Here is a 12,775-nt window from a genome sequence, read left to right as displayed (position 1 = left end):
CACCTAACGGCTCTTTCATCGCTTTTTAGTTGCCCAGACCCGACCCGAAACTTACTCGACTCCTCTTGAGACGAGGCCGCAAAAAACTTTTGCGCACTTCATAAAAAATTGCGCAAAGCTGAGTAAACAATGAAGAAAACTACAAAATAAATACTTATAATAATAACATTTTAGGGTCCGTTAGGAAACCCCTTGTGGCCCAATGTGGGTTACTTTTTATGACACTTCACCCGCCCGGTGGTGATGTATGTATGTTTATTATATTTGAAGATCCGTATGCAAATTGGAGGCCGGGATAGGAACAACCGAATCACACCTGAGGGCATCGCATAATTGTGTCACTGTGAGTGAATTTCATTAGAATTTCTGAGCAGGCTTTCATCGCAACGAGAAGCCAGACCTAAAAAAATTCATTTAATTTTCTTTCATGAATTTGCATAAGCTGATGGGATTTTCTAGCTAACAGACTTGTGCTTCCTTTTATTTAGTAAATATCTAAGACAGACAGACTGATTATCCAAGTTTAACAATGGGCAAGGCTGAAGATCAACTAATTAAATTCTATAAATTCAATTTCTCTTTAGAAACAAAAAATTAGAAGCTGTAGATACCATGTTAGCTTAATATTTATGTGGAAGTGAGATAATTAATTGCATTTCTCGAATCCAATTAACACCCAAAGTAAACTTTCGAATGCCTAAATGTAAAGATCACTCTCGATAACCTTCTCATGGAAATGAAAGATGATTTCAAAGTCCAAAAGTTTATAAATATTGGACGAGCTGCGGGCGAGGACAGAACAAACACTTGGGTGAAATGGAAAGCTAAAAGCACGGCAGAAAAACATATACAAAACGTGTTGCAAATTGTATGCAGGCCAGGAAAAAAACACTCTGAAAATGATTAACAAATCCGAAAAGATTAATAACAATGGCTGGGAGACCCCTGAGACAACCACGCGTTGATTAGCCGGCCCTAGGGCAACAAACAAGAACAACAACAAAAAAACCGAGGAAAGTATTTAAAAGATATGGGTGAGTGTGTGGCGAGAGATTTCACTGCAACATGAATTTTCAGCTTGGTATCTCAATCTGCGCTCAAGAGCAACAAGACCTTTGGTTAGGTTTTATGTGAAACAGCAGATTTTTATCTTAATTTAACCACAGATGGCTATCGAACTGAATCTGAGTGGCTTTGTCTTATAAATTAGCCTGGTTTGCCTTTTCGTTTTTTATTTCGCTTATTGGCTTGTGTTGCTCTCTATTTTGTTCTCTTATTGAATGTTCTTGAAATATGTTTGACTTTGAAAAACAGAAGCAAAAAAACAAAATTAGAACACGAAATCCGTTTATATCTATCCTCCACGAGGCATTATTGAGTAGGTTCTCAGGGAAGAGGGTCATAAAATCGATTTCTAGCCACAAATATACATTTAATGGAATTTTTGAGCATTTTAAAAATATTCTTTTGTATTTAGAAATCTGCGGGGACACCTTTTATTATAATGCACGCTTTTCTTAATCACCAACAAAATAATCTGATCTGCCGGCTTGTTGTTAAAATGTTGTTTATAAACAGACAGATTAGATGAATTTTAATTTGTAAAACAATTTAGCGAATAGTGAGATATACATAATACTAATTATACAAATGTAAATTACTGAGAGCGATAATGTACATATATTAAATGTGTCATTGCCCTAACGAATATATATTTCTAAAGCTTTGTTTTATAATTAAATAATCAGCATCAGCTGAGATCTTTGATTAAGTGATACAGTTTGCGAAGTGACTGTATCGCTGTATAATAAAAAACGCGGGATTTTATTGTTATTATTATTTCAGTAGAGGAATATTTTTATTACAGTAGTTCAATATAACTAAAGAGTGTTAGAGGATGGTTTTTATTTAACTTTATTGACATATTCTTTATGATTTGTTCACAGACTCTGATTTATCAATCTAATATATTCCTAAACAACTCAAATATTTTAAATTAAAGCCTACTTCAAGCATATTCATAGTTTTTATGTACCTAATTTCTTTCTATCCACTTTCCTCTTTGATTTACTCCACTTTACCCTTTGGTACCTAGATCTCAATGGTTTTTTTTAATGCCGCTCTCAACATATTTTTATTGCGAAGGACATTATTGCAAAAGTTCTGCACACATACACACAAATACAGACATCTCTCACTTATCCTTGTGGGATGCTGCACAACTCTCTCAATCGCTCTGCACTGGCTCGCTCTCTCTCTTTCACTTTCTGGCTCTCATCCGAGATGAAACTTTATTTTGGGAGTTTGTACGTTTGTACGCCAACTCCGTGAATGTGTATACCTTTATGACGGGACCAAAATTTGAACGTATTTCGTACCTTCTTTTGACAAGTGACTCCGCCGAATCTCCTCTGTTTTGGTCTCTGGTTTTCTCAACTTTTTTTTATTGCACACCAAAAATCAACGACTTTGCTGTGGTTGATGGGATTTAACTGTTAAACACTGTAGTATCTGCTCTTCGCAATACTAATATTTTGTATTATTTTGGGGGACGGGGACTTGGTTTGAATACAATAATTTGCAATTGGATTTGATTAATTTAGCGTGATTGGGGTTTTGTCGCTATTCCATCCATTCATTCAACAAAAATTACTTTGCGCGTCGTCGTCGTCGCGTCGCGTTGCGTTGCGTTTACTTTACCGTTGGCGCTGGTGGCTTGACGAATTTCACTTTCGACTCTAGAGCGCGGATTCGGATTCGGATACTTTAGTGCAATAGTGCCGCCTCAGATTCTCAAATTCGGATTCCGATTTTCGAACGCCTGCAGTTCTCTACCCGAACACAGAATATTGAACCTCCGCCGACAGTGTGAAAGGAAATCGCTTCGCTTTTCCGCTTTTTCCAACTCGTCTGCTCCGCACAACCGCACAAGCGCGAGAATTTGAACCGAATGAACACAACGGAACGAAATAAACCGAATGGAGCAGCTGCAGGCGCACAAAAAAAAACACAAGAAGAGCGCTTTGGTCGATTGGGTCGACCTGCAACTTACCCATTAAACCATTTATTCTTGCTATGTATCAGGCATAAAAACCAGTTAAAAGGGAAGAAATAAGGGACGTTAAGAGCCAGACAGCGAACGACCATCATATGCGCTGAAAACATAACGGAAAGTGCAACGGCTGCATATATGTATGCAGAGCTACTGCGTGCTTATCGAGGGTTTAATATGTTGACCAATGTAGTCAGTCAATATCAATTAATATCAATTCTAAAGTAGTTAACATGGCCTGAGCTCTGCTACACTAAGTCGCTATAACACTACTTTCAATATAATATACCCTCCAAGTAATAGGTACCAAAACCAGAAAGCAAACGCACCCCAACAACAACAAAAGGCTGCGTGGCAAACACAAAGAGAGCGGGAGAGAGCCAGAGAGCGCCAAGCACGGAAGAAGAGAACAAGCAAAGTAAATACAGTGGAGCAGGCAAATTAAATGTTGTGAGAGGGGAGCCGCGCCATCTCAGTGGGAGAGTATGTGTGTGCGTGCTTCTTGTTGTTGCCTTTGCTTATGGCAGACTTACTATTGTTGCAATCGCTGCGGCTTTGGCCCCAAAGCACAGTGGGCCTAAAAGGGAAATTAAGCTTTGTAAATGAATCATTGAAATTAAACTGATATAATTATAATTAAAATCTGTTTATTAAAATAAGGGATATAATGATTATTATAACAAAGTACCATGATTAATACTATTATACAATGTTTAAGTCGAAAATAATAAGTTACTAGCATTAACATCCCCACATCATTCGACAGTCAGAAGTTCTTACCAACTTCCCCGTTGGAGTGCCGCCACCCCTGCACTTATCCACTCTCGAAACCACAACAAACATTACCCAGCCCACATTAAATATAGGCACATTATGGTACAGATCGATCATGTTGCATGCTTCAAGCGAACGAATGAAACCACCCCTATGGGCGCTCGTAATGACAAACTCATTACTTGCATATCGAGAAATGTGAAACACGAAACACTTCAAACGTGATACCCGCATTCGACCGTTGGCCATTGAAAATACATTATTACGAGATTGATTGGCCTTCCCACAAGGAACTATCAAATTCCACCCCCGGGTGTTGACAATTTTCCAATTTCCAAGGCTGCAGCGATCTCATATGATGAAGAATTCAACGGGTTCGACCGTCTGGTAACGCCAAAGTCAAAGCCAAACAAAGGCAAACACAACTTCTTTGGCAACTCACGTGCCAGAGAGCAAAGACAATGGTAAACACAAAAAGTAAAAGCAAACAAACAAACCGTTTCTCTCGACCTAGCCCTCTCTCGCTCTCGCTCTCCTGCTGTTAACAGCGCTGCGGGAGGTTGGCCTTAACATGGCACTGTTATCTTCAAAGACACTGTAATGCTAGAGACAATTGTGAACCATGTGTTCAATTTTAAACACATTACAATAAAAACACATCTCAATAATAACAATAATAATAATTAATGACTGAAGTTGATACAAAGCCGGAATTGCTATGGCTTGACATTTAGCAAGCGCTGATAATGCGGCAGCAAGGCAAAACAAAGACCCGCGGTCTCGCAATCTTCTGCGGCATCCATCCACTCTTATCAGCAAAAAAAAAAAAAAAAAAAAAAAAAAGAAGGCAAGAGCTGCAAAACAACAACAAAAAGAATTTGTTTATTTAAATTACAAAATGTGAGCACAGCTGAACCTAAAAACCAAAAGAAAAACGGACAAAAGAAAGAAAAATAAAGGCCAGACCCAAGAAATCACAACAAGATCAGGAACTTTACAAAAAGGAAAAGGGAATATCGGCGGAAAAGTTATTGGAAATGGATCTGCCTTGAATGTTTATCATGAGAAATCGATGATAAAACGCGATTTTGACCGACTTAAGAACGGTGCCTAAAATACAGAGAAACTAAAGAAAAGAAATATTCAGAAAACATTTAAAGAGTTTTCAAAATTCAATATATTCTTATTTTCTGATCAATTATACTTCGAATATTTTAAAAATGTAAAGGTTTAGTTTGTCAAAATATGGTATTTGTAAATGTTTTCACTCACATCTTTCTCTTACTAAATTATTAACATTACCATCAACATTAGTACTACTATTACTTAATATTTATTAATAAAACCCTTAAAATACTTTGATCTTTCTGTTCTTTGTCACAACCTGGAATCTTTTCTTACAATAACAATGTTAGTTCTAATGACACATTTTCCACACATTACATCCAGAACTCTCTCCCACAATTCATATTGTGGCTGTCAGAGGCTTAAATCTTTGCAAATCTACAGAATCAGTTGTGGGCCAAAAACGCATCATGAATTATAAGTCAAATGAGCAAAAAATGAACAAGAAAATGGCCACAAAACTACCATTAGGGGACACAGGGCTGAAACGCTTTTGGACGTATCTTTTGCTTACAACATTTACGACAGGAAGAAATCCATCAACACGATTCTTGTGGCCTAGGCCTGCCTTAGGGCCAAAAGACTTTCCACCACAAAAAAAGAGAATCCAAGAGAGATAAAGAGAGGGGAAAACATGAAATAAAAGTTGCATTCAACACTCGCTTTCTTTGCGAGTCATGTTGTAATGGTCGCCGGAGGGCCTACTGACGAATGGTCGCTCGGCCCTTTAGTATTAGTTAAATCCTGCACTCGAAAAAACTTCAGCTATGCTTTGAAAAATATACAAATATATAATAGAGGTATTCATTATAAAAAAATAGGACAATTTAAACTTTATTCGAGCCAGAAAAAAGTATTACTAATGAGATATCTTTGTAACCGCATATTAATATTAAAAGCCTGATGGATACTCTTAGATCTATTAAATAGGAATTGAAATTGGCAAAATGAAAACTAAAAAATCACTCAAATCATCTCATTGTAGATTATAATGCTAAGTATAAGCGATGGTTTAGTTTTAAGGATAACCTTAGTATCTAAAACTAATTACTTTATAGACTTTTCTAAGTATTACGTCAGTATTACCAGCATATATTTTACTTACTAGATAACTTTTTAAATTAATCCATCTAAATAGCATAAAACCAAAGAGTGCTAAAAGATTAGGCTTTATGTAGTTACTTCAGTTCTTAAATTTTTGTCTATGTATTAAATGGATTATCTATAAATTTATACCATCAATTTACTAGCTAATTTCTTTAGGTGTACCTCCTAAAACACATTTTACACTGTCACGGGAAATTGTTTGTTTAACATGCGCGTCGCGTTTAAAATTACATGATGAGCAGCATTTATCAAAAAAACATAAAGTAATCAAAACAACCGAAAGGCTGTGAGGAAGCAATGGTGCAGCTGCATTGTCTGCAGAAGATTTCGCGGATCCTACGCAACTCTCTGCCTCCACTTTATTTTTTCTTTATTACAAGTATATTTAGTTGGCCGTCTGAGTTCGTCGTCGGGGTCTTGATTCAATCGAACGAATGGCGAGACAACGACCCCCTTCCCTGCGGACAGACCCCCTTTGCAGACCCTACGCCCATGGGCAATCATTGGCGCTGAGCCCCCAGTCTTGTCTGGCGACCTATGCTGATTTCTCGGAAAGACATTATGATATTTCTTTGCGGTCACTCGATGATGAGTTGCCGTTGTCTCATGGGTTCTGGAAAAACGAAGAAAATAATTTCTGGCTTCTGTGGATTCTTTTTTTATTTTTTTATCACAGATACATCCTCCACCCTCTCACAATTTATGGCAGTCATCTTTCTGATTACTTAATTGAAGCGATCTGAAAAATAATTATAATTCAAGCGGACTGAAATGCAGCTTTAAATCTTTTACGGTGGGGAAGGTAAGTATTTCGGATTATTATTTAAGAACTTAACATAAAATATAATAAATTGGTACTTTAAAGTTAATGAAATTATCGTTTGGTAGTGAAATCAATACTTTTGTATTGGTATTTCATTAAATATACATTCCTCTATATACTTTTCATTTGAACAAATTGCGATACAATATATTTATATTAACCTATAGTAAGTTTTTTTAAAAATTAAATTATATAGTGTATTCCCCATAAAACAGATTCCTTTTCGCTGTGTCAGTCCAAGACATTCGTATTTAAATGGTATAATTAAAGCTCATTATACTCAGCAAATGAGAAGAAATATACTTTGGCAAAGGAGTTCCTCCCAGACTGAATTCCACTTCCTTGACTCTGCCTCCATAAATATCCAAGTCGTCGGCGTTACTGGACGTAAATCTTCATTTAGTCTGGATTGTTCCGAACTTTCCCTTTTCCCCCGTCCATTTTCCGACTCCCCCAAGTCAAAAGTTACGCCCTGTGTGGATGGATAGTTGCTTAAGCCAAGCCACATTGCAAATGTTGACAATTAATCACAAAGATCCGGGGTATGGGAATGTCTCCATATATCCATACAGTGCGTTGCAAAGTGATAAAGCTGATTTTAATCAGAGAATATAAAGTGATGATCGATTTCTGGAAACCTTGTCTGTGTCAGGACAAATATAAACTTGGAAATAGGTAGAGAAATTCTTACCTCGAAGAGACCCTATCGCTTTGTTTATGAAACGCACTGTACATGTGTAGGGTCCAGTCCATAATTACAAGTTTAGAGTGGCTGATACTCATAAACTTCCACTGTCCATTTCCAAATCCCCCATCGGGTATCTCGCCTTTTGCCTTTTTCTCTGACACACCCGAGCTCAGTCCGCACTTGAAGACTTGAACTTAATCGGCTCTGAAAGACGAGATAAGACCGGGCAGTTCCCCACCGATTCTCCGCCTTTGGTACTCATTATCAAGTAACGGTTAATGCACGCATAAATTAATTATTTTACAGGCAATCAACGACGAATCTGATTCGAGACTCGAACGCCATCAGAATGTTAATTACGAGATCCAGAACCAAAACAGAAATAGGCAGGGAAATGGAAAGAGTAGCTCTGCGAAGAAATGTGTTGGTTATGTAAACTACAGATCAAAGTGCAGGCGATAAGATTCTCTCCCATTTTCGATTCTCCAGTCTGTGTGTGCTTCATGTTTCAAAAAGAATCTCAAGTACCGAAAACCGGTTCGGTTGGAAGTTCATGACAGCAACGCATCAAACACTCCAGACTTGGGTCAAAGTCCCAGCAATGGAAATTAGTCAAATAAATCAAAAGGGGGGAAAATGGTATTTAAAATGAAATATGGAAAAGTTCTCTGGGGTAATGAGTGTGTGAGGTCATCGCTCAAATTTGGTGGGACCAACCGCCTCAAACTGGGTCAATTTTGACTCCAACTGCTCGTCAAACAAACTGCAACAAGTAATTTGATACGGAATTTATTACAAGTCCCTTAACAGAAATGTAGGAACAAAGAACTATATTTTTTTTGTCTATATACAAGCTGAATTACAAGCTACTTATATGGAATGAAAAGCGATTGAATATTGAACCAGTTCAGTAGGAAAATTCTTGTTATTCTTTCTAAGCTAGAAGGAAAGAAGGAATCTCAAGTCACAATGAGCTTAGAGAATGAATACAGTTTTTTACAACAACTCAAGCACTTTACCTTTTGGTCCTTCGAGCCGGATAACCTAATACTTATAAGATACGATTTTTTGGTGTTGTACAAAACTAATCTAGAGTTTTATCTTTAATTAGTTTAAGAAAATTGAATATTTAAACACTTTTAAATTAGTCAAATTGTTGTACATTTCAAATATACATTTCTATCCTTTGAAAGTCTCCTGATCTTGACTATCGAGATATATACAAATCGAAATATACACACATGTATCAATGCAAAATAGTCTTTACCACTTGACCTACTCTCCGGGCAATTGGCGTAATTAAAACCTTCAAATAGAGGTCTCCGCACTGACGTAGTTTACAGTCCAGAAGGCACGAACAACGAGACCCAGACCCAGACATAGACCTTACACAATCGCCAGGGAGATCAGCCAAGCGATCCCCAGCTCCGACCCACATACCATTAAAAGGCCGAAAATATGAAAATAGGGAAATTACTACATTTTCTCGGTACGAAACAGCTTAATCGCGAAATAAGTGAAAATTTCCATATGTTTGCGTCACTCAAAGGTCGCTTTCTGAACAACCTAATGGGTTAATTACGGCACAAAGGTTACAAAGGTTGGCAAAGGTTTTTTTAGCTTGGCTGCTAGTTTTATTTGCCTTTCTGCCGGCTGAAAACTAAATAGAACGCATCATAAAGTATTCCCACTTTTAGCTTGCATTCTTTTGCTCCAGAACAGCGTGAAATTTGCCTAAATAAAAGAGCACAGAGAGGTCTCTACACCCACGGTTCGTTCACTCAACAACTTTGAAACTATAAAATGCACGCGTTGCAGTTCACAAAAATAAAAGATTTTCCACAAGCCAGTGGATTGCAAACGGCGAAAGCAAAATCATTTTTAAGGCACGCACTCGTCGGAGCCAGATGGTTTGTTTTTCCCCCAGGCGGGAAAAGTGTGAAAATTAGGACTAGATATTATGATAGAAGCAGAACATGGAAGAGGGGGCTAAATAAACATAAAGCACCATATTTTGGAAATTATTACATTAAATTACATATTCCAATTTTAGATAGAAATGTTTGTTAAATAAATAAATAAGTAGTTCTGCCTTGGTAAAAATAATTTTAGTTAACATTAATGGATTGTTTTATAAATACACTTGCAAAATTGGATAACAAATTGTTCTTTTTGAAGTAAGGAATACAGTGCAAAAATAAACTCGATATTCTGGGTATTTTATGGCTTTTCTTATCATAAATATTTATGATATCAGATACAGAGAAAAATGCTGTTGCCTGGAAGTAAAATTCTAGTAAGAAAACTAAAGTCGAGCGTGCTCGAATGTGAAATATCCATTGGTCAATATATTACAAATAAAATTAAAAGATCTTATCGTTTTTTAGTTAAACATTTAGCTCACATTGCTTTGGTAATTTTGTTTCAGAATATCAACTTTATGACGTCAGAGATGCCAAAATTATAATACTCTTGTATCCCAGGGGTATCGTGTATAAAAATATTCCTCTGATTTAGATCCGACTGGGGAGAAGAAGGCCGGCAAGAAATTCCAAATCCAAGCCAACTGTTGACCCATTTAATTTATGCGCATTTTGCGAGTCTTGTATATCAATTGCTGAATTGGAAATTTAAATGTGCATTTCACTCCAGGCATTTCGCAAAAGCTAACGACTCGGAGAAAATTCTTGCAAAATATGTATTTACAAGTTTATCCACACACTCAGTTGTGTTGCCTTGAAATCCAAACTCGAACTGACCCCCGAGATCCCTCCTACTAATGTATACCCATTAATTTGTATGCTCCCTCTCTTTGGAGGCGGGACGGTGGAATTAATGAGTTGCTACTGATGCATCATCATCAGTGGCTCTGGGAGGAGGAGGAGCCAGCTCCTCCATCTCACACAATATCCATCTTACGCCTTTCGGCTTAGCTCCCTGTTTTCTGTCCCGCTGTCCCTTGGAGTCTGCAAATGTCAGACACTCAATCACGTACAGATTTCCAGGATGCGACAGACTAAATGTAGGCAAATTGAAGACTAGACCAGAACAGGACAAGGCCAGGCAGTCTCTTCCTTTGAGCTCCTCCTGTCAGTGGCAGGCTCCAAAGGGAAATGTGCCAAGATAGGCCAAAGTAGCTAATGATTGATGTCGGCGAATCGGATATAACTAAAGACCACTGAAAGTGTCATTCCACAATATCTTGAGATATTTTTAATCCCATCTTCTTGCGTATTTATATTCCTTTTCATGTTGAGATTTTATAAATTTTCATTTTAATTTAATTTACTGAAAGTGGACAATAATTTTTCGGGGAATTTCTTTTAAAAGTCTCTTAATTGAATCACTTCTGGCAAAGTAATTCTTGGAATGCGTTATACACCTGACAAATTGTGAAAGAGAAATACTCAGAACACAAATATATGTGCCAAATAAAAATCCCAATGAGATAAATGCTTTCTTTTGTTTACTCAATATTATACGGAAGCCGCTTTCTGGTGAAAATAGCCTCGGTATAGATATTTTTTGGCATTATATATTTCACATTACTCAATTATTGTGGGCCGAGAACAAAGCACAAGGAAATGGGAAAGCTGCGGTTAGGTCAGCAACCCGAACCCGGGTCGGGATTTCGCTTTAACCTATTAATCAAATAGTCACAGTGTCCACCAGACAGGCGTGGCTTACATTATGAATCGACGGCTTTGTGAGCAATTTGATGTATACTATATATAGTATATGTATTTCTATCCAGCTCCCATGAGGTCTCCCGAGTCACGCAAAAGTTGTGTCCAACCCCGGGAGTCATTGAACGTACAAGGCAGGAAATGCAGTGAGACTGGTAGAAAAAAAAAATATATAATAAAAACGGAAGTCTTATTGTAAAGGATAGCTGGTAAATGTATCCGTATCTTATGGACAGATTGCATGCTGTGAAAAATGCCCTCTCCAGGAGTGAGAAATGGGGATTGGCGATCGCTTGATGGCGCCACAAGCTTTGCGTGTTTCATTTTCACAGCCAAATTAAATTATTAAAGAGACTGAAAGGAGGAATGAAAAAACAAATGTTTAATCGATCTTCACGCACCGAAGCAGAAATACTCTCTTTCTGGTAACTTGAGCCCCGTAATTATAGTAGGTGTTTTCACTTTATTTGTACATCATTAAGAGAGGTAAATAGTTTACAATAAAATACATACTTTATTATTCTGTTGCTATATGTTTATAATATTTATTAAAATAGTTATATACACTACTTTTCAACTGGGAATTTCCCCTCGTTAAGTCATCATAACTAACTGTAATTAACTAACGTCGTCCGGCTGCCAAAAAATATAATTGTTAAGAGTTTACCAAAGTTATTAGAGTGCGTCAATATCATATAGAGAGCAGTTGATGTTTGGCTCTCGTTGCCCAAATGTGATCATTGACCGTCACGCCTGACGCCCAAAAAACGCTTTCCAAAATCGTGTGGCACAAGGCGGGGGCGGAGGAACATAGATTCAGACTGAGATTTAACCATTAAAGATTTGAATTTCTATTGGCATAACAAAATACATACGATACTTGTTACACGGATACAAAATATTGCCGCGATGGGAGAGCGCCATGGAAAATTAAATTATAATCAAAAAAATAAGAGGGAAGAGCGCCAGCGAAATGTGAATAAACTTTTGCTTTGAATTGAAGGCGGCACATGGGGCGTATGAGTGACGCTGCTGGCAGATTCGGATTCAGAGAGAGCCAGTGTGTGTGTCTCGGTGTGTTTAGATTAAAACTAATTGATTGAGGCACCCGGGAGCGGGGGGAGGTGGGACATGGTTGCCATGTGCGGATTTATAGCCACGCTAATAGTTCACACACACAAATTATATCGGCGATTTCAGTGCGACGACTCGGTGTGAAGTGTAACAGATTAAGATAAATTACAAAATCACATTCGTGAGGGTTCATTTATTGGTGTCAGATAATTAAGATTTGATAATGGCATTAGCTTAATCGACTACAGAAGTTTATTTAAGAGATAAGTACTTAATCGTTAAGCTTGTCAACTTGCCAACTCTTTAAATAAATACGTTTTGTGGTCAATACACAAATGCTCAATGCAATATCTTAGTGCTTATGGCTTTTGAATATTATTATTGGTGTGTATCTTTGACGTTATAGTTAACCATCAAGATAATAAAATCAAATGTATGTACTACAA

General features: G+C 37.3%; 1 protein-coding gene and 1 long non-coding RNA gene across 3 annotated transcripts in view; one reads left to right on the top strand and one right to left on the bottom strand.

Annotated features, from left to right (window-relative positions):
* Positions 1 to 2,980, bottom strand: part of Dyrk2 (Dual-specificity tyrosine phosphorylation-regulated kinase 2) — a 51,826-nt gene extending 48,846 nt beyond the window's left edge. For both annotated transcript variants that reach the window (XM_020954720.2, XM_086832081.1), the window contains exon 1: positions 2,379 to 2,980. The gene's annotated coding sequence lies outside the window, so the exon portion shown is untranslated. The remainder of the gene's footprint in view (positions 1 to 2,378) is intronic.
* Positions 1 to 12,775, top strand: part of LOC147643718 (uncharacterized) — a 57,686-nt gene that overhangs the window by 34,590 nt on the left and 10,321 nt on the right. The window lies entirely within an intron of this gene.

This window comes from Drosophila serrata, unplaced genomic scaffold (genome assembly GCF_035046125.1).
Source record: "Drosophila serrata isolate PLE 108 unplaced genomic scaffold, ASM3504612v1 contig_245, whole genome shotgun sequence".
In the NCBI taxonomy this organism is placed as follows: Eukaryota; Metazoa; Arthropoda; class Insecta; order Diptera; family Drosophilidae; genus Drosophila; species Drosophila serrata.
The sequence above is the reverse complement of the archived record's forward strand: the minus strand, read 5'-3'. Positions and strand labels throughout refer to the sequence as shown.